Consider the following 20821-nt stretch of genomic DNA (forward strand, 5'->3'; position numbering starts at 1 on the left):
TTTCTTGACATAATCATGCTTTTATCATCACTGCTTACATATAAAATATTTACTGATTATAATATAAGTTTAAGAAAAAAATTAAGTTAAGTATTGTATCAGTTTTTTGCGATTTGCTCAAAATAAAGAAATGTGGATTTTGCCGGGTTTTCAAGTAGTACCCTCGAATATCGATTGTACTTTAAAACGTCTCGATATGTATCAATAAAGAGCGATATAGACAGACAAAAGACAAAATTTAGTTTCCGTTTTTTAATAGGTGAGCATAGCTTTTATTGGAAACTTTTAACTATAGTTGATGTTAATTCAGTAATATTAATGTATTCGAAGGATTATGCATTGCAGTTATATAAATACACTGTTCCACAATCGATGCATCATTGATAAAAAACATCACCCATAAACTATTCAATCCTATGCGTCTATTTGTTGTTTCAAAACAGACAAAAGTATTATGCAATTTTATAAAATCATCTAAACTTGAATATCACTGCACTTGAAGGATGCTGTGCCTATTATATACATAAATGCCACTAGTTCAACGTCTATTTCGATATATAACGATATTCTCGAAGTTTTGTTAAAATTCGCTAGGTACACTTCTGTACCATTACTGTGATCGCTTCAACTCTCGCTGGCCTACAGCAATACGTGGTTGCATGACTGTAATGCCATAGATGAATAAATCTCATTACTGGATTAGATGACCCTACTCCGTCAATCATTATGTTATGGGTATTTTAGCAAACAATTCAGTTATGGAAGTTAAGATGAATTATAAATGCTCGAATTCCCAGTCGCTAGCGCAGATTGAATAGATATTCAGAGCAGACAGAATGTATTACTTTGTCTTCTAACGCGAGAAAATGTTCATCTAGTGATGGGAGTAATGGGTAATAATAATGAGTTTTTTTTTTTCCAAAATATTACTTGAACATTTTTTCTCTTTTTTTATTAGTGGGGAAAGCAAGGGTACATATTGAACGATGCACTAAAATCACCCTTTTCAGTGTTGGCCGCAGGAGAACAAGGATGAAAGTAAGCTGAATGCTGTCGAAATGTAATCGCTCGGGCGAATGTGTGGTAAAACAAAATATGATAGGTGCAAAAATATCGAGGTTCATGCCTTATCTTGCAAGTATCGTCAACAAAAAGATGTTAGGATTCGTTCTGCGTACTGCCAGGGTTTTCGAAAATACCCGTGTACTAGGAAGTCTTTGCAACTCCTTGGTGCGAAGTAGACTCGAGAGTGGCTCGATGATATGGGAGCCTCATGAACTGAAATACTCTCTTATAATAGAGAAAATTCAAAAGAAATTTCTGAGATATCTCTACATGAGAGAGTGCGGGTATTATCCTTGGCTCAACCCGACCGAGTTTCTCCAGGGTATGCTTGACTACAACAAATTAGAGACTAGAAGGAATGTGTATTTGACTCAACATTTTTATCGATTGTTGCGCGGTATGATCGATAATATTGAGATTATGATGAGCATTGGTTTGTATGTTCCTGATAATTACCTAAGACAGCGTAAGCATTGATTGTTTCATATTCCGATATACGGGACTAACCTGCCAATGGTTATGCATGTTGAAAACCCTACCGCTATGCTGACAACATCGCTCTAGATCTATTTCTATCTATATCTCTATCTAGATCTATTTCATGTATCCGAAGGGGTTTTCCGAAACACGATTCTCCTACTATTTTGAAAAGAGTCACTTTATGTATTTTTTTATTTTTAAAATATGTACAGCTTGAATTTCGGTTTGTAATATATATGTCAAAATAATTTAATTGAATTGAAAAACCAATATTAAGAAAGAGGTGCTGCGTTTGTTCACACATGTACAGCGAATGGATACCAAAGGAACAACAAAAAAGATTTTCGGTGCGAATGTTGATGGGCGGAGGAAGAACGAAAAAAACATGGAATGACTAAATACTTGAAGATGGGCGTGACAAAAGTCGGAATATTCGACGAGATTGCATGAAAAAATGGATAAACGTAAAGGAAAGGAAAGGCCTGTATGCAAGGGTGGCGTTCTAATCTCTCTGTCTACCCCTACGCAGGAACGGCGTGATGATTTTTTTTGTAGTTATTTATGTGCTTGTATACTGCGCATATAAACATATTTCATGACCCTTTTACAACGTTTGCAAATTATATCATAGGAAGAAATTAAAAATTAACAATCTTATATAAGTATCTACATACATGCGCGCAACTTTTTTGTACAAGAAATATTTTTTAAAAAAACACAAACACAAAAATGTCAAACGTAATTGAAGACCCCGTTCTTAAAACATCAGATGTCCAAAATCAAATTATTAGATTTTATTTTTCTCTGTCAGTGTCTTTGAGTCCATACAATCTTTCTTTCAAAATATTTTTAAAAAAATCTTAGGTATCTCAAATTCACTGTTAAAAATACGGTATTTTTGTGAAAACAGCAATTGTCCGCAACAACCATTTATTTAAAAACAGCGATTATTGTCCACATTAATTTGTTAGAATGAACAGAATACACCGTCAACAGTTATTTGAGGTAAACTTAAAAAACTACAACAAAAACGGAAAATTAGTTATTGATGCCAAAATAAACTATATATAAAAACCCACCTACTTAAAAAATAGCGTTATTCAAAACCGTCTCTAAATCTTGCAAAAAAAAATTCAATAATACTAATTGAAACCGCAATCTTAGCATTCTCCATTGAGCTGGTGAAGCAGAATTAGAAATCTCAAAATTCTTTTTCCAAAGTTTTTCGCAAATATCTCAGTAACTCCTTAAATGGAGATTTCTAAGTTTGCTTTCAATACATTCATATATAATGATTATGATAAAATTATAAATAAAGTTATTGATGAAACTTCTTGGTTTAGTTTAACTTTTTTATTATTTTGACCAACGAGCGCTTTCGCCTAAGTAGGCATCTTCAAGACTTGTGGTGGTGGTTTATCACAATCATTAACTTTGGAGTTTTATCAAGAAATATCAACAAAAAACATCAACCCTCATATGTGTTTTTGTTGACAAATCTATAAATGGTGAGTTCACTACTATACAAGTTTAAAAATACCGCAATTTTCATTCTAATTTCTTCATAGTTTACACAAAAAAAACAGAATGTCTAAATATTGTCTAAAAACAGTAAATTTCACACTGACATTTTATTTAATATTTAAATATACATGCAGTATTTAGAAAAATATCAAGTTCTATATTTATTTATTTATTCAACTTTTTGTACATAATATTATTTGTACATTGGCGGGCGTATTGCCAAATGGCAATTTCTTCCAACCAACCAATAAAATAAAAGTTTTATTTTTATAATTCAAGTTACAGAACATATTAAATAGAAAAAAAAGATTAAAAAGCTAGATATATAAAAATAATAATAAACGTAAAAAATTGCCTTAAATCAAAGCTATTACTCAATGGGAAAAAGGAAAAAAGAGGAAAGGGAAAGGAGGAGAGATTAAGGAAAAGAAAGGAGATGTTTTTTCAGACGTGATTTAAACAGAGATAATGTAGTAACATCTTTGATCGTGGATGGGAGATGATTCCACAGTCGAGCCGCATGGACACTATATGAGTTAGAGAAGAAAGAGGAATTGTGGATGGGTATTAAGAGAGTGCCTTGAGAATTAGAACGAAAAGGTAAACCATGAACTGATAAGCGTTCAAATTTTTCACGCAGGTATATAGGAGCGTTAGGACTATGAAGTACATTGAACAGAAGTGAAAGGGAGTGATAGTCTCTCCGCTTTCTAATTTTGAGCCATTTCAGTTGCCTACGATAATCAGAAATGTGGTCATATTTCCTAAGACCAAAAATGTACCTTATACGGTGCAATATAAGTAAATCTATGATTTCAATTCATTAAAATATATAAAAAGCATAATAAAACCGTGGTATTCTGTTTAAAAACTCTCGGGAAAAAAATTGGTTCGTGACATTTGAAGTTTTCGAAACAAGGTCTTCTATTCTATGTAATTTTACATGAACATTTGCAAATTATATGTTTTTTGTTGAATAACCTTATAAAATCAAATAAGGAAACATAAAAATGTGAAAACGAGGAAAAATTAGTTGATCAGAATACTTTAAAACCGCTTAAAATCCGTTTCGATTATTTATATTTTCAAAATCGGTTATGCGCATCGCTAATGCCGTTCTTTTGCACAGAAAGTCATCTCATGACTCTGCACTCGAGACATTGCGCAACTGAATCTCGTCAAAGAAATGGTGAATAGTAGTCATTATTCCGGCGAGTAAGTAGGCCACACCGAACTAGGTTGAGAGAAGAACGAATAGATGCTGGTAACCGGTGACTGGTGATTGGCTCTACACTTTTCTTCCGAAGTTCCATCCAACGCACATAATTGGCTATAGAAAACGAGCGTGAAAGAAGATTGCGTCAACACACGACATTAATAAATAACATTAGGCGATAATACGGCTGACTTTAAAAAAGGATATTTGCAAAGCCTAAGATAGAAAAATCTCGGGTTGTGAAACAAACGAGAACACGCGGAATTATGGATATGTGAGAACGAATACAAAAGCGTTAATTTTACGGACAGTTTAATCGGATAAGCGCAAATATTGTTATCTTACTTTCATATTAGTAATCTTTTTGGGAAAATTCACCGTTACGAACAATTACAATATTGTGAGTTTGTCCAAATTTATATAAAAGACTAGATTTCATGACATTTGAGCCCCCTACATTCGTTTATATGGCTGCTCTCAGGTAAGAATCCTGAACAAGGAAGTGGAGATAAATCCGTCTCAGTAGTTGCCGTGACATGTAACACATGATCGATATATGCTACGTTTAGTATACCAATGCAGTGCCCTATGCACCATCGGGTGCAGGCAGGAATCGAATTCAGTCAGATAAATCCCACCCGCATCAATAACGATTTCAGCTCTTTAAATTCACGAAAATCGATGGACAAAAAGATTGAATACAAACATGGGCAGAATAGTGAATGTGACATGGTATGTAAAGTGGCCACACCACAGCCAACAAGTCATATGCCCTGTAAATGCCTAGAGTTGCATCTCTGTTGTACAATGTGCCTAGGCAGTGACAAGACTTAATGCGCAATAGTAAAAGTTACACGGTGTACAAAGATGAGTTGAAGCAGCCGGGTTGTGGTTTCGTAGCTAGAGTCGCGGATTCCGTATTAGGAGGTCCGAGGTTCGAATACCACTCTGCCACAAGTTGTTTCCCATAAAAAACGCGGTTTTTTACGTCTAAAAGAAAATTATTCTAAAATTGAAATATTTGATTACCTACCTAAATCGCTGTAAAAATGTAGAAATTTCGTTTGTTTTTTTAATGGCAGGTCATAAACCTAATAAATGTTTAGATTATTGCCTTTTCCATCGCTGCTGCAATTAATCAAGAAATGTTTAATTCCGAATAATTTTTGTGTGGAAGATGCAAAATGATGGCGTAATCTTCGGATATTTGGCTTCGGGCAGGTTATACAAGTTTTGGTGTGGATAACATTCCTTCCATCGGCTAATGGAACACGGTACAGTCGTGATACAGTACGACGTGAGGGGGTATGTGTACGAGAATCAGGCATTGGAAATATTTTATACCGGTACACGCCCCAAACTCGGGGCACCTACTTTTCATAATTCATACCATTAACTGTTATGACCGAAAGAAGTGAATCAGAAAACTAAACATGTTTTTATTAATGCTGTAACTTGAAAAACGGGAGTCACATTAAACGAAATGCTCAGGAAACAAGATTTCGTGATTGCGTGATTTCAGAAACATCATAAATTTTGAACCAAATAGATTAATTTCAATCGATAAAGAACTTTCAATGTAAAATAATGATTTTTTTGATAATAATAATAAACATGTTGAAATATGTAGTTTATCTGGGACTACTGATGTTTTTTGCATTAAAATAAAGTGTATTTTTATTTCAACTAAAAAAAGCATATATATGACGAAAGTACAAAACAAAAATAGCTTACTGCGATAATTTTTGCATTTTCAATCTAGCCGGACTGAAGGGGGGATTCGAATCCCCCATAGGCCGATTTTAATTCGATAACTCAAGTAGTATTAAAGCTGTTTTCCGTATATTTTTTGTAATCGTGAAATTAATAGAAATAAGAATTTTCCTGTTTTTGGTTTTAAATTTTGAAATAGTTTTTTTTATTTGTTTTTATACTTAAACAAAAGAGATGTAAATAATACAAGGGTCAATTTCACTTTATGTTCGTAAGCATCCGGCAAACTAACAAAAATTAATAAAATACACAAATGAGTAAAATATGTGTACGCGAAAACATGAATAAATTATTGCTCGGTCATAAACACTTCCAACGTTTTATTCTCCTGACGCCATACACAAGTAGGCGCAGGGGTCGTTTGTTTCCCCGTTCGGATCATGTGTAATTTTTGGATGCTTTGTGTATGCACCATTAGGTGCGGAAAGGGAAAAATGATGATGATGATATCGGGAATTAAACCTCAGACCCCTGAGACCCCTAACCAGTAGACCAATGGGCGGACTAAATAAAATAAATTTAATAATTAAATATCGTCGGTGGGAATTTATAATTGTCTAACGGACAACTTGTAAATTATTAGAAGGGCAAAGAAAGCTGAAAATAAATTAGGATTTTTAAACTATAAGTTTATGTATTTGAACAAACAAAATTGGCGTTCATTTAACAATAACAAAAATATGCCTACTTACACATTTTACAAATTACACTTTGTTTCTATCAGAATTTCGAATATCCGTTGAATCTGTTTACAAATTTGATCAGCTTTAGCAGCAGATTTCCGTTCCATATGATGCCGGTATTAGACTCATGATACTAGCTATGAACAACGAATACAACGTTACAACTCACGAATGGATCCGTTGCTGTATGAATCCGCAATTAAAACATGTGAATTGACGTGAATGTATGGATTCATAACAAAATCGTGCGATTTTTTGTAGTAACCCTTAACCGGAGAAACTGCACTACAATTTACAAACATAATATGTAAATATATTTCGTCCGTTGGGCCAGTGAACCTCCGCGTAACGAGATTGCCATGTGCGGTGAAGTAACGGATGTTCCAATGTTATTAAAAAGAAGAAAGTTCATAATGCAGAGAGACTTCTTCGTTCATAAATTAACGAAGTTATTGCTTGACTGACGGATCACACCTCTAGAAGTCAGTGGCGAATGGTGATTTTATTTACAGGTAAGCTATAAAAAAATATCATATATTTGTACCTACAAAGGAGGAACATAATAAAATGTAAGTAATATTTACTAAAAATTGATATTTTTCTGTGGTTTTGTGTGATACAACAACTTTCATCCATGAAATCAACTCAAACGATGTAACTTCGTGATATATTAAATATATATATTATCCATTACTTTAATATTTAATTCATTAAAAAAAAAAAAAAAAACCACTGAATTATGTCGATATTAGGTATTCAATTGAAATGTCAACTGACCGCATTGTTCTAGTAATTAATAGTGCTAAAAGCAGCCGCGTGGAGCGCTTTATGTCCTGCAAAATGACGCATGAAAGTAATTATGGTCTTATGTCAAATGTACTATCTCAAAGAAAAATAGTCCTTAAGAAACAATGTTCGAAATACTGTTTTCCAAATCAAGGATCTTCAAATAATTTGTGTAATCTGCAAGTTTATTCTAGGAGAAAATACCTGCACTGGGGTTAATACATTCAAAATATAGTATACTTATTTGTATGAAAAAATAAGCTGGAATAATCGGCTAGTTTCTTGGCTCACCGCAGACGCTGGGCGCGCTTTATTATTTTTTATATTAGGATAAAAATACAAATGGTGGAAGTGATACAAAATAAATGTTAATTATTTATTTGGTTTTATGTAAATAAAACATTATTATGGTTATTCAAATATAATGGTAAGCTGTGCATAATCGCTTCTATACACGGTTCGCCCCTGCTAGAAGTACACTGTGGTACGTCTATATCGACTATTTGCAGTAGAACAAAAATTAACTTTATGCTCGTAACTTAATGTAGGTATGTCGACATTATAATGCCTAGTATTTTAGTGGTATTTTCTCATTTGTCTCTTTAAATATGAGAAGAGAACACTGCAGCAAAAAAAATATTGCAGTTTCTTCTTGATATTTTACTCAAATGACTTTCAAAAATACTGAAGTTTGTGGCTAAACTCGCTCAAAGCACGTTGAGATACGCAAGTATTCTCCTAATATAAAAAAATGTGGTTATATGGCATTCATAACTCAAAACAGTATACCAGTGGCGAGCGGTGAGTTTTTAGATTAATAAGTTGCAAAATTCAGATAAGATGTCCATAGTGGTAGTATGGCACAACCTGAAGAATATCTATTTTTTATTTGATAAATAATCCGCAAAAATGTGGCTAATATTATTTATTTTACAATAAATTCGCTTTCAAACCACCGAACATAGTATTTATTTTTCTAATCTAACTTCATTGTTAAGACATACTATATTCGATATCTCTTTCTCACATATAACCGATGCGTATAATGCTACCTCATTTGCACGGTCGTAAGTTAAACAGTTTTTTTTAAAAGAATAATAGCCCTTTTGAAGAATTGTTGAAATACTAAATTACATTAAGGAAAACTGCAAGATTTAAAAGTAATCGTAAGAGTATTATTTTAACATCAATCTAAAATTTGGGGTTTAAAGACGTAATAAAATTAATATTTTATCTTTAGCCGCACATTGCTCGTGATATCCAGTAGTAATAATTTCGGCCAATAGAAGCGCACTGGCTTGCTGTATGAAATGAAGTTTTAAACTAAATACGAAGTAAATTTACTAAAGAAAGAAATGCAAACTATGGACTGTGACGTGACAAAAACATTACTTTCGATGTCAAAAAGATAAGATACGGTAGGCTGCAAACAGCCGCTTATTAGGACGGTTCGCCCCAGCAGTATACTTCTGGAGGTGCGAGATAATAAAAACCAACATATTCATAATGTCCATGCGTGATAAATCTCCGAAAAAAACATTAAGCTCGTTTTTACGATTATCTTATTTTCTTGTTAAAATAAAAAATAAGAATCATTTTATAACAAAATGATATTTTTATTACTGAAAAATTATAAACTTTGAAATTTATTTTAATCAAACTCAAAATTCTTAGAAAAAACATTGAATTTTCATATATATGTAAATTAAGAAGTAAGTGGGTACCATAGAAGTAATAATCAAAATGGGTGGACATTGTATTTAGTATTTACGACTCAAGCTAGATAAACACGCTTACTTCGTTGTTAAATTAGGTTAATATTACAATATAACTTTTTCTAATAATTGATATATATATTATGATAAAATAAGACTTTCCAAAGATAATTTTAATAGTAATGACTTTGTTGTGACTACTTGTCAGTAGGACAGTTCAATAATCCTTGACATGTTACACTGTATGAAATAATAGTAATTAAATTACACGTACATATTATTACGTGACTACATATTATATACCAGTACTCTATGAACCTGTTTATATTTTGAGTCAGTTTATAGTCCCGTGAAAAACGTACTTAAAAACAGGAGTAATTAAAATTAAAATTAAAAACTTCGTTTTTAACCACTTACTATTTATTTAATTTCGGACCGGTTCAGAGCTTCACGTGCTTCTTTTCAGATGTACATATAATTTTATTTAGATAAATAAATAAATCCTAGTTTATAATATTAACAGTGCATTAAGTCTAATGGAGGTAATAAATCAAGCCTTTATGGCGAGAAGTATTTTGTGTTTGTGAAGATATGAAGTGAAGGGTGAAGGGGTTAAATTCGAACCGAAACCGGTCGTTTATAAATAAATAATAAGTCGTTAAGAAAAGGGTTTTTATTTTTACTATATTATAAAGAAAAGTCGAAAAGTCAATATTTTTTTACGATTCAATTATTACTTTCAATTTTGCAAAATTTGATCGAGATACGTTGCAATTGGTGTACTAATGCAGTGTCTTATGCACCATTAGGTGTGGAAAGGAAATCATAAGATAAGAAATATCCACCAATTAATGAATAAAAATGAGTATTGTATGATATAGTAGGTATCCTTACCTTTTTTTTATAGTTCTAAATACAATTTTGCCATTAATTTGTCTATAGTATTAAATAATGTATTCATATGGCTTTAAGACAATTTCTTCCTACCTGCCCAGACCGTTTGCTAAAATTAAAAGTACTATATATGGACATATTATAGGTATTAATACAGAATCTTATAATTTTATACGAAATTTGAAATAATAATAAACTTAAAATCAAAACCATGCTATGAAGAGGAGGGGGGTGGGAAGGAAAGAAGAAAGAGAAAAGAAAAAACTGAAGTATTTTGATAGTGACAATTCAAGTGTATAGGTTACATAAAACCCAACCCTTTTCCGAAAATCAAACAGTTAGCAGCTAAAAGTTATTTAGTAATAGTATATTCATATGCTCATATTTTATATGAGTAACATACAAATATGTGCTTATCGTATTTTTGAAAATGCTTAAAATACAAAAATCATTTTTGCAATGTTGTGAGAAATTAAGAGCGATGAAATTATTCAATAATTAGCGACTCAATCACAATGGTCGCACTTGCCGGTTATTACAGACGCGATAAAATTTTCTAATGTAAAAGTGTTCAGGACTTTTAATCGACGCGATAAACATCTGTGATTGAGCACCAGATCGTTAATAGTCAGTTGTTGACAAAGTATTGACAGCGTGTTGCCGGTTGCCAGCCAGGCACGAAAAACATGCTGAAGTCAGATTTATTGACTTGGAAATGTACAGTGTAAATATGTAGTGGAAGCGAATTGTAATGAAACATCATACATACATAGAAATCAGTATCTGTCGTGTGCATAGATAATGGCCGCAAGTCGGACTACGCTGCGTAAAATATTATTATTTCCAGTTCATGTTAATAGCGGATAAAGAAAAAAATCAAAAGATACCCGTGAGAATTGAAAATATACGGATTTTAAAATATAATAAAATGCAGAACCCACATCAATACAGGTTTCAGCTATTTGAGTTCACAAAATTTAACAGGTTTAGCCTTTTTTTATCAATTATCCAAGAAACCAATACAGTTATACAAAATTGAACAATAGATACAATATAAAAACCAACAACAATACTAATAACGCCTTTCACATTGGATCAACAATATAAAATACGAAATATATAGTTCACCAGGGGGTGGTATTCTGAACGCTTTCGCGAGCGTAAAGAACCGTTTTATGGCGCATATTTACGTACTAAAAACGCGCTTAAATGTGTTCTACGCCCGCGAAAACGTTAAGAACACCAGCCCAGGAGTTAAAGAAAATGGGATGGGAAATCGGGGAAAGAAGAGAAAATGAAATAATACAGAATAGATACATCAATATAAATTATTGATGAAAGAGTAAGATAACTAATAATTTTAAAAAATGCCCGTGTAACGTCTCTATTGCAATTTTCACAAATTAAAAAAAAACAACTAAAAGAATTGAAGAAATATGGATGTTCAAACAAAGGCTGAATAGTGTTAAGTGGCCACTAACACCAGCCGGACAGGTTGAGGCCCCGTGGCTAGTGACGAGGGTTCTGGCTCAGAAAGTCCAAGGCTCGAACCCCGCTTTATCACAACTGTTTTCCCATTTTCTAACACATCAATTTACGACTAATAAAAATGGTCCTAATTTCATAATCATCATTCCATGTCCGCTCCTTAGTTGGAGCATATGGTGTCCACGAAGATCCTCCAGACATCTCTGTCGGCTGTCAGCTCCTGCGCATCCTCCCAAGTCAGGTTCGCGTTCCGCAGTTCTGCCATGAACTGCCGACAAACAGTCAGCGGTGGACGTCGAGAAACGGATGCCTTGTAAAACAAGCTAGTAAAGATCTCAGGGTCGCGATTATAAACGCTATTTTTATCGGTAAATATCGAGACGGTTTGGTAAAGTGAAATAGATATTTCTGTGGCTTGGGTCTAAAAGGGCTATTTCCAATGGCTATCTAACAGATTTATTTACGAAAATGTGTTTATTTCAAGTATTTTCGTCCGTTACCTCTAATTGAACATGTTTAGAAAATTGTACACGTATTATATTTTTCATGCGGAAAACTTGATTTCACTTTGTGGATAAAATTTAATATAAATGTTAACTTATCATTGTAATACGGGTCATATGGTCATCCGAAGAAGTTCTTCGACAGCAACATTATTTCAAGTCTGAAAAGTAGAGGAAGACTCCCCACACGATGGTCAGATGACATAATACTAATACAAATCTATGTAATGACTCCCTTAAAATGCTTGGTTTTGTTCTTAGAAATGCCAAGATCTTTTCTAACACTCAGATTATGAGGACATTGTATAATTCCTGGGTAAGAAGTCGTTTGGAGTTTAGTTCCATTATTTGGTCGCCACATAAGGCTCGATAATCTTTAATGGTGGAGAGAGTGCAGAAAAAAATTCTGCGCTATCTGTACCTAAAAGAGTGTGGATATTATCCTTTGCTCTTCCCTACCGACTTTTTACTGGGGGTGCTAGGCTATCAGTCATTATGGAGATGGAGGGACATTCATTTGGGTGTTCACTTTTTCCAGGTGATCGGTGGTCGCATACATAACTTAGAAATTCTGATGGATGTAGGTCTGTTCGTACAAATCTTCGACAAAGACAGCATCGATTGTTTTACCTACCATGATGCAGAACCAACCTGCCAATGGTTATGCCGGTTGGCAGAGCAATCTTGCTACTTAATCGCATCGCCTCGGATGTCAACATATTTCACGACAGTGGGCCTTCCCTTAGGAAAGCACTTTCTAACTTTTAATTTGTCTTTTTACATTTTGTTATATTATTTTAATAACATAACTATCTACTGTAATTTGTGATCTATTGTTGTATTTAGAATGAATTGGGCCTTTCTTCTGTAATGTTCTAAATATCTGAATAAATAAATGAAATACAGTCAGACGATTCATTTTTAAAATGATAATACATAAGATTACTTAGTTTATCTGCTATATTTCTGAATGTCATATACGTATCTGTCACGAACACAAATGTCGCAGAAAGAATTGCATTGCATAATAGTCAACTCATTCATGACTGCGATGGTGGATGTATTATTGTCTCGTACGTTTGTATGTGTGTAGTGCATAATGACGTCTACCATCATTACTTATGCATCAACTGCATTGTTCTTTTGCAGACATTTTTAAACAGATCTTACCAAAGATGGCGGAGCGGCAGACATCTTACTGTCAGGAAAAATGGTGCAGATTGGGATAATAATTTACTATATAAATTTAGCATGGCGTGGTTCTTCAATAAAGGCCTGCAATTTATAATCATACTATCCGGAGTTGTGTTCAACTATTATTATTATTATTATTATGGATAACGTATATAGCGCGATTTTCGTAATATAATACCTCAAGGGCGCTTTACAAAGCGATTATATAAAGATATATTTTTAATTTAAACTTTTTTAAGTTAAGAAAAACAATGTACTTTGTCACCACATGCTAAGGATTTATTCAAATAATTTAAAGAACAAGTGGGTTTTAAGTTTCTTCCGAAACATCACTTTACTCTCTCAGTTTCGGACCTCTGATAGGAGAGCATTCCATACCGTAGGGCCTGCGACCGCAAATGCGCGTTCGCCGAATTTAGTTCGCTGTTTTCGTAGAGGTATAATAACTTTTCCTTTCGACGTAGATGAAGCTGATCTAAGCGTAAGACGTCTGTCAGCTAGTTCTTCTGGAATGCAGAGTTCCCTTAGATATTCTGGAGCAGAGTTGTGCAGTGACTTAAACATAAGCCAACAGAGTTTGTATTCCACCATCTGTGGAAAACGTAACCAGTGTAATTTCCGAAGTAGTGGAGTGATACGACTGAACTTAGAGATCCCAAAAATAAGTCTCGCTGTGGCATTCAATACAGACTGTAGGCGAGTCATTTTATTCATTGGTAGACCTGCGTAGATACCATTACAATAATCGACTCTAGACACTACAAACGCATTTATTAATTGACGGGCGGCATCAACTGGTAAATTTTTGCGTATGCGTTTAATCTGTTTCAGCTGGTAAAAGCATGAACTCATCGTTCTACTAATTTGAGCGTCAAGATAAATGTCAGAATGAAGGAAGACTCCCAGTAGTTAAACGGTGGGTAAAGCGGTACTCCTTACATCGGGTAGTGCCGTATCCTGAATCAAATTTTGTCGTCTGGCTGAAGCCATCCATAGTTGTTCCGTTTTAGATGGGATAAGTGTTAGTCTATTTTCAGCCACCCAGTTTCCTATTTTCTCAATGCACCCATTAATGAAATTAACAACACATTTCTCTCACTCTTCGTTATATGTAAAATCATTTGGATAAACATTCCCAAGTAAGTTTCTTAACATAACAAATAACAAAGGTTTTAAGACGTTAAATTGGAACTTTATATCAAACCAAGAACCCTTGAGCAATGGTTCGACATTATTAAGGTATAATACTCTCTAATAGCAAGAGTATTTGCCTCTTAAACATAGTTTGTCTAATGTGAAAGATGTCGATCTCCAAAGTGATAATGTTCAGCTGTTTGACTGCTCTTCCAATCGGCATGACCAGAGGCAGGTTGGTTCTGGAAACCGGGAGGTAAAACAGCCTGTGCTGACGCTGTCGGAGATAGCCATCAGGATAGATATGGGTCGCATAACATGATCATTATCATCACACAGCCATTTCTGTTCACTGCTGAACATAAGCCTCCCCCATACGTCTCTACCTTACGCTTTCTGTGTCCAATCACCAGCAATAGAGAATTATCACATACGAATACCGCTGAAAAATTTTAATTTAGAAATCAATATTTCATAGAACTGATCATGGAGATATACAAAAATGATCGAGATGGACTGTAGTTATGCACTATTGTAATATTACTATGTATGCACTATTAGGTGGTATAGGGAAATTATGACAATTTTTTTATTTTTTTATTTTTTTATTATTATATTGAAAACATATTATACATAATTATATACAATATTCCCAAGGAGTTTTTTAAAAAAAAAAAACTCATTTAGGGACATACAGATAATAATTTTTTTAGAGACGTTTTTAAATTTTAAACTATAATATTATTTACAAAAGCAGAAAAATTAAAATTATGATACACTACAAATTAAAAAGGGTATGAAAAATACTTGAAAATAACAAAATAAACAGAATACTAGGCATGGAAATAAATTCAAAATAATGTTTACATTATGCAATCTGGGAAAGAAAATTGAAAAAGTTTAAAATAAATAAATAAAATAAATAAATAAATACATACTGAACTAGTACAAAATAAAATCATTTTTTTTAATTAACAAAATATGCGCACACCCAATACAGGTTAATTTTTTTTTGATCAAAAACGTATTGAAATTATGTATACAAGCCAAAAAAAGTATATAAAAAGAAAAAAACAAAAATAACATTTAAATAGTATTAAAAATTACATATACAAGCAAAAACGGTAAAATATTAAAAGGTATATGTTCAAGATGCGCATTCTCTATAAACTAACATTATTTATTCAAAGTACTTCTGGAAAAAATAATTCTTCAATTCGCACGTCCTGTTTCTATATTTTGAAATAGGTACTTTAAATGATTTGTATTTTAGTAAATGATTGAGTTTAGATCGTTATGTTGTCGGGTTTCTTTCAGATTAGCATCGTTCATAAAAATATGATCTGATTAAGCTTATGATAAATCGCTTTGTTAAGCTTTACTAGTGAAAATACATTTATATAGCATACGTTATAAATAAGGCTTAAAATATTTGCATGCCGTATCGCGAACCATTAGCAAAACGAGTTCTTACTCAAAAATCCAGTAGGTAGTGATAATAATAACCATTTCACAAATATCTGCCATTGTTTTAACTTGAAAAATTAAATTGCAATCTTTATAAAGGTTGATAAACTTCCAGTTTTTACAAAAATAATATTCACATGTGATATCGAACGGAAGGCACACCTGCATATCCAACAATGAATTGAATAATGAAATTGAGCATACACTAGCCAAAAAACGCGTTTTCTTTGATAACGTTTTTGCCTCGTATAAGCCGGATATTAACGAAGGCATACAAATTTCTACTATATGCTAAGGAATAAAAAAATATTCATGAGGTTTAAAATTCGTAGAAAATAAGGACGCTTTCCCTGACCGTGCGGAGTTTTTTTTTAATGGAAAGCAGTCTATTCTGGAGACACATGGCCTACGGTTATAATGGGGAGGTAAAAGATTGTCCGATGAGACGGATATCTGGTAACTCGAATTTTCTAGAAAAAAATTCAATATATGTACAATATTTTGTCGATAAAATGATAAGTATTATGAATACGATAAAGGCAATTAAATTTTTTAAATTAATTTTAACATTTTGAGATCGTTAATTCATTTCATTTCATTCATTATTTTTTTTACATTATAAACAATAATAAATAATAAAAATAATGTGACACGCTGGGGTTAAATGTGTCGAAGGCACTTAACGATGTACTTTTTTTATTTTTTACTTGTGAGAATATACAAAGAAGACTAAATATACAGAGAGAAAATACAAAATGTTAAGACAGCTTTAAACATTACGTGTATATGTTCATATTGAATTTCTGTATACCTATATTATTTATATTATAAAACGCACAATTAAAGAACAAAAACATAATTAACAGAATACAACATTCGTGTTGAATATACAGACAAACATCGGTAGGTACCTTCTCAAAGAAATCGGGACCCTGCCCGTTATTCTTGATTCTTTATATTTTCAGAAAATTAATGAATATATGTTTTTTTATGTAGTTTTTATACAAATCAATTAAAAATATTCCAAATTCATCTAATAATAAAATGCATTAGTTTATTTTTTAATTTTAAAGTACGTCTCTATTTTTTTGTATACGTGGGTAATCATAATTACACAGACAGGTTCGTTTTAGACTTTGACAGCTGGCTTCTGGTTGGTTTATTCGTTTTGGAGGGAAATCTTTTCGTCCTTATAAACTAAAATATGTTAGCCAAGTTTTAAACATATTTCAGTAAAATGAAATTAATTTTGATTGAATAATTACATATTGTCGATTATCAGTTTAAGAACCACTGTTTATAAAACAATAATGATAAATAATTTCGAAAATATAACACATAAAAAACATTAAAAATACCGAAAATTCGTTTAGTACGCACATAATAAAAACAATTTTTGATATCCACGGGAATTAATTCAGGTCTGAAATAATAAAGACAATAGCTACGAAAATTTCTAAACATTTAAGACATTGAACAAAATACCAGAATTTTGTATGAGGAAAGAGCTCAAATAAACGGCATGGGGTGATTAGTATTAAATTGCGCGTATAGTTCTATGAATAAAAAAATCACAAATGGTGTGAGGCATTCAATGATCAAATTAAGAACATCAAGCGTAATAATAGAACACCGATCGGTACAGCATCATAAAGGCCGATAGCAGAAAAAGCAAAATAACGCGATAAATCGTAGCTCGTTGAACTAAAACCATTTACAAGTCACGCGGATACACGTTCGAGTAGGTATGAGCGAGTGGCGAATGGACCTAGGAAGGCAACGATTCGAGATTTTTTACTCCATTTGCTTCCAATCCATTACTGTCGCCCTACATATCCCATTAAACAATACATACGAACATGCTATCTCCAGCTCGCATGCCTCTGGACTCATACTTCATGTTCGGTCCAAATGATCCAATATCGTTGACTCGAGACGAAAACTAAAGCGGAGTTTTCACGCACGGGTTTAAAAAAAACACTCAGTTCAAATAAAATGTAATGAACTTCTTTTAATTTATTTTTTCATTTATTAACAAAAAACAACAGCCATTATGACAAAAAATAAATATTTACAAATAAACCAAAATATTAGGTTAATTATAGTTTTATATTCATTACTAAATACAATGTAAAAAAGGGAGAAAAAAAGCGCACCTTAAAAAAGCCACTCCGCATCAATCCACACGTAAAAAAAATACAATAATAAAGAAATAATAAAAAAATAAAAGAAAAAGTTTTTTTGTTTACTCAGACTTAAAAATCCTTTCGCCGCACGGAGTAACCCCAGATCAGCCTTCTCTCATTTTTTCTTTCACACAAGAAAAAATAATTAAAATATTAAAGTGTACAAAAAGTTAAAAAAATCAGGTAAGTACAGTTTGATTATATTATAATGATTATTTTCAATTAGGGTTTTGGCATTTTCTTTATATTTGTTTGAAATCGGTATATATAAGAAATATATACCGATTTCAGTAAAAAACGTGTAATAATTATTTAGAATTATGGGAAAAGATGCATTATTATTATTATTCGTGCTTGAAATACCAACATGAAACAATTGTTGCAGCCGAGTTGTACGTTGAGGGATACGAATATCATGTTTAACCATTTGTACATTGAACGATTTTGTAACTCTTGTAGATAAAACAAAGATTTTTACAAAGTAAGATGATTTGCTTGTATAAACACACATAGGCATTTAAAAAAAAAACGAGTAACGGGAATGACGCGTGTGAAAAAAAATGCGCACGAGTCTTAGCTCTTAAGCTATGGTTTCCTAAGACAGCGGTACCGTCACAAAGCGGCCGTCACGGGACGGCGGATGACGTCATTAAAACGTTGACTATGTAAATCAATGGCGCTGGTTTCCTAGAGAGCGTTGACCGTGAACGTAACGTCGAAGCAACGGTGCCGCCATTTGCAGGACGGCCGTCACAGCGGTGCGAACTGTTTTCGAACGGTTTTTGTCGCGAAGCGGTGACCGTTTGGCTGTCAAAATGAGTGCAAACGTGGTGCGGAATGTTGAAAATGTCGAAATATTGATTAATTTTGTAAAAATCATGACGATTTATGTAATGGAAGGGCAAAGACTATTAAAAAGTCGAGTTGAAACAAAGTTCGTGAAGAAATATCGGGACAACGCTTGAAATATCAGGTATGTACTAAAATGTAAATAACAATAGAATCATATAAAAATAACAGAGCAAATGTTTATAAGCTACAAGAAAAAAGCTAAGCATCTATCATAATGTTATTTTTCTAATTCAAAACATGTATTATAACATTGTTTATACGTAATAGATTCCAAGGAATCCTAACCTATTTATTGTGTCTGCAGATAATTGGTTGAATTCTATATTAAAATTTCGTAAGGTATCCAAAGTAAAATGCTTTTATTGGATTCAATTATCCTTTTATTTTTTTTATTTACAAGGGTGTAAAATGTGACGCATTTTGTCTTGTAAGGACATTATCAAACTTTTTATTAGGTTACCTTACCAAATCCTAACCTATTTTGAAGTTGACATTTTATGAAATAACACACAACATTTCAGATTAAAAGTCACATGGGTGTGATTTAAAATAAGGAGTTCTCCATGAATATTAAAGAGCCAAGAAAAATGCCTGGAACATAATCTTAACAGAGTAAGTTTGATGAATTTTAAATAAAATATGCCCTTTGAACATGAAATGAATACAACAAATTTGTCGATGGATACAAATAAGTATACCAATGTAATTCTTGTATGAACATTACTATAATATTTTTTCTGCATTAATTATTACATTTATTTATTCTAGAAAGCTACAAACACCAAAGAGTAGTCACCAACATAAACAATTTTTGTTACAACTGAGAGGGAAAACATTTTTGAGAAGGGAATACTGAATTTGCGTCGTAGGTGAATTGGTTCAGGCGAATAAATCTCACCCAAATGATAAAAGTTTCAGCTCTTTGACTTCACAAAAGAAAACAGATGGAAGAGTTGAGGAAATGTGATGTTAAAACATAGGCAGAATGGAGAATGTTACAATGTGTAAAATGCCTACTTAAACCAGCCTATGACAGAGCATAAGCCCTGTAAGTGCCTAGACTTCCATATTCCCTTCTCGAAAATGTTTTCCCTCTCTGTTGCAACAAATTTAGAACTAGATAACTCCCTAGGGAGGAAATCCAGCCTGTCTGCAAACATTGGACATACTCAAAACATTGTTTTTAATGAGTAAACTAATGGCACAGAAAAACGATTAAATATAGACATACTTGGGACTTATTAATACATTTGTTCCAGGATTCTTATCACCGAATTCAATTAAATAATATGGTATGTAAATGAGCTCCCATTTATATTTGAGACAAGTTCAAACTAGTTTTATAGCAACTCCATAAACACCAGTAATAAGTTCTTATTTAGATACATAAGGTAGGTTGCAATAACTTTCCTGTATATTCATTGTGAATTTTATTTTCAGAATAAGTACATACTACAAAATTATTTTCACCCAAGTGCAGATCAAGATACGAGTAGTGAGAGGGTAGATACTCTCCCGATAGTACTACTAGATTTGCTGTGCGAGTCGAACTCAAATGTTTGCCAGCAGAAATTACTAGGCTTCCGAGCGATTTCTTCACTGCCTCAACATGCAAGGACAAGGGGACATTCGTCAACGACCTACGACTCAGACTCGCAGACATCAGACAAACACCAGGCATCCACCACAGTCCAAAGAAAACCTTTATCCACAAAGAACTTCTCAACACGAGCCACGTATTTATATTTACTGACTGCCACAGAAGACCATTCCAGAACGCCATACAATGTAGAATAGACGGGAGACAAGACTTTCTGAAATCTACCTTCACTATTGTGATGGAAAAATCCAATGACACCAA

At 32.8% G+C, this 20821-nt stretch overlaps 1 long non-coding RNA gene across 1 annotated transcript; it reads left to right on the forward strand.

Annotated features, from left to right (window-relative positions):
* The first annotated feature begins 18737 nt into the window (after positions 1-18737).
* Positions 18738-20812, forward strand: LOC148277040 (uncharacterized). The gene is made up of 3 exons (XR_015823606.1): positions 18738-19081; positions 19482-19572; positions 20401-20812. It is a non-coding gene; the product is annotated as an uncharacterized LOC148277040 (long non-coding RNA).
* Positions 20813-20821: the final 9 nt, after the last annotated feature.

This window comes from Micrasema longulum, unplaced genomic scaffold (genome assembly GCF_059751315.1).
Source record: "Micrasema longulum isolate JH-2025_06_02 unplaced genomic scaffold, ASM5975131v1 h1tg001098l, whole genome shotgun sequence".
Taxonomy (NCBI): Eukaryota; Metazoa; Arthropoda; class Insecta; order Trichoptera; family Brachycentridae; genus Micrasema; species Micrasema longulum.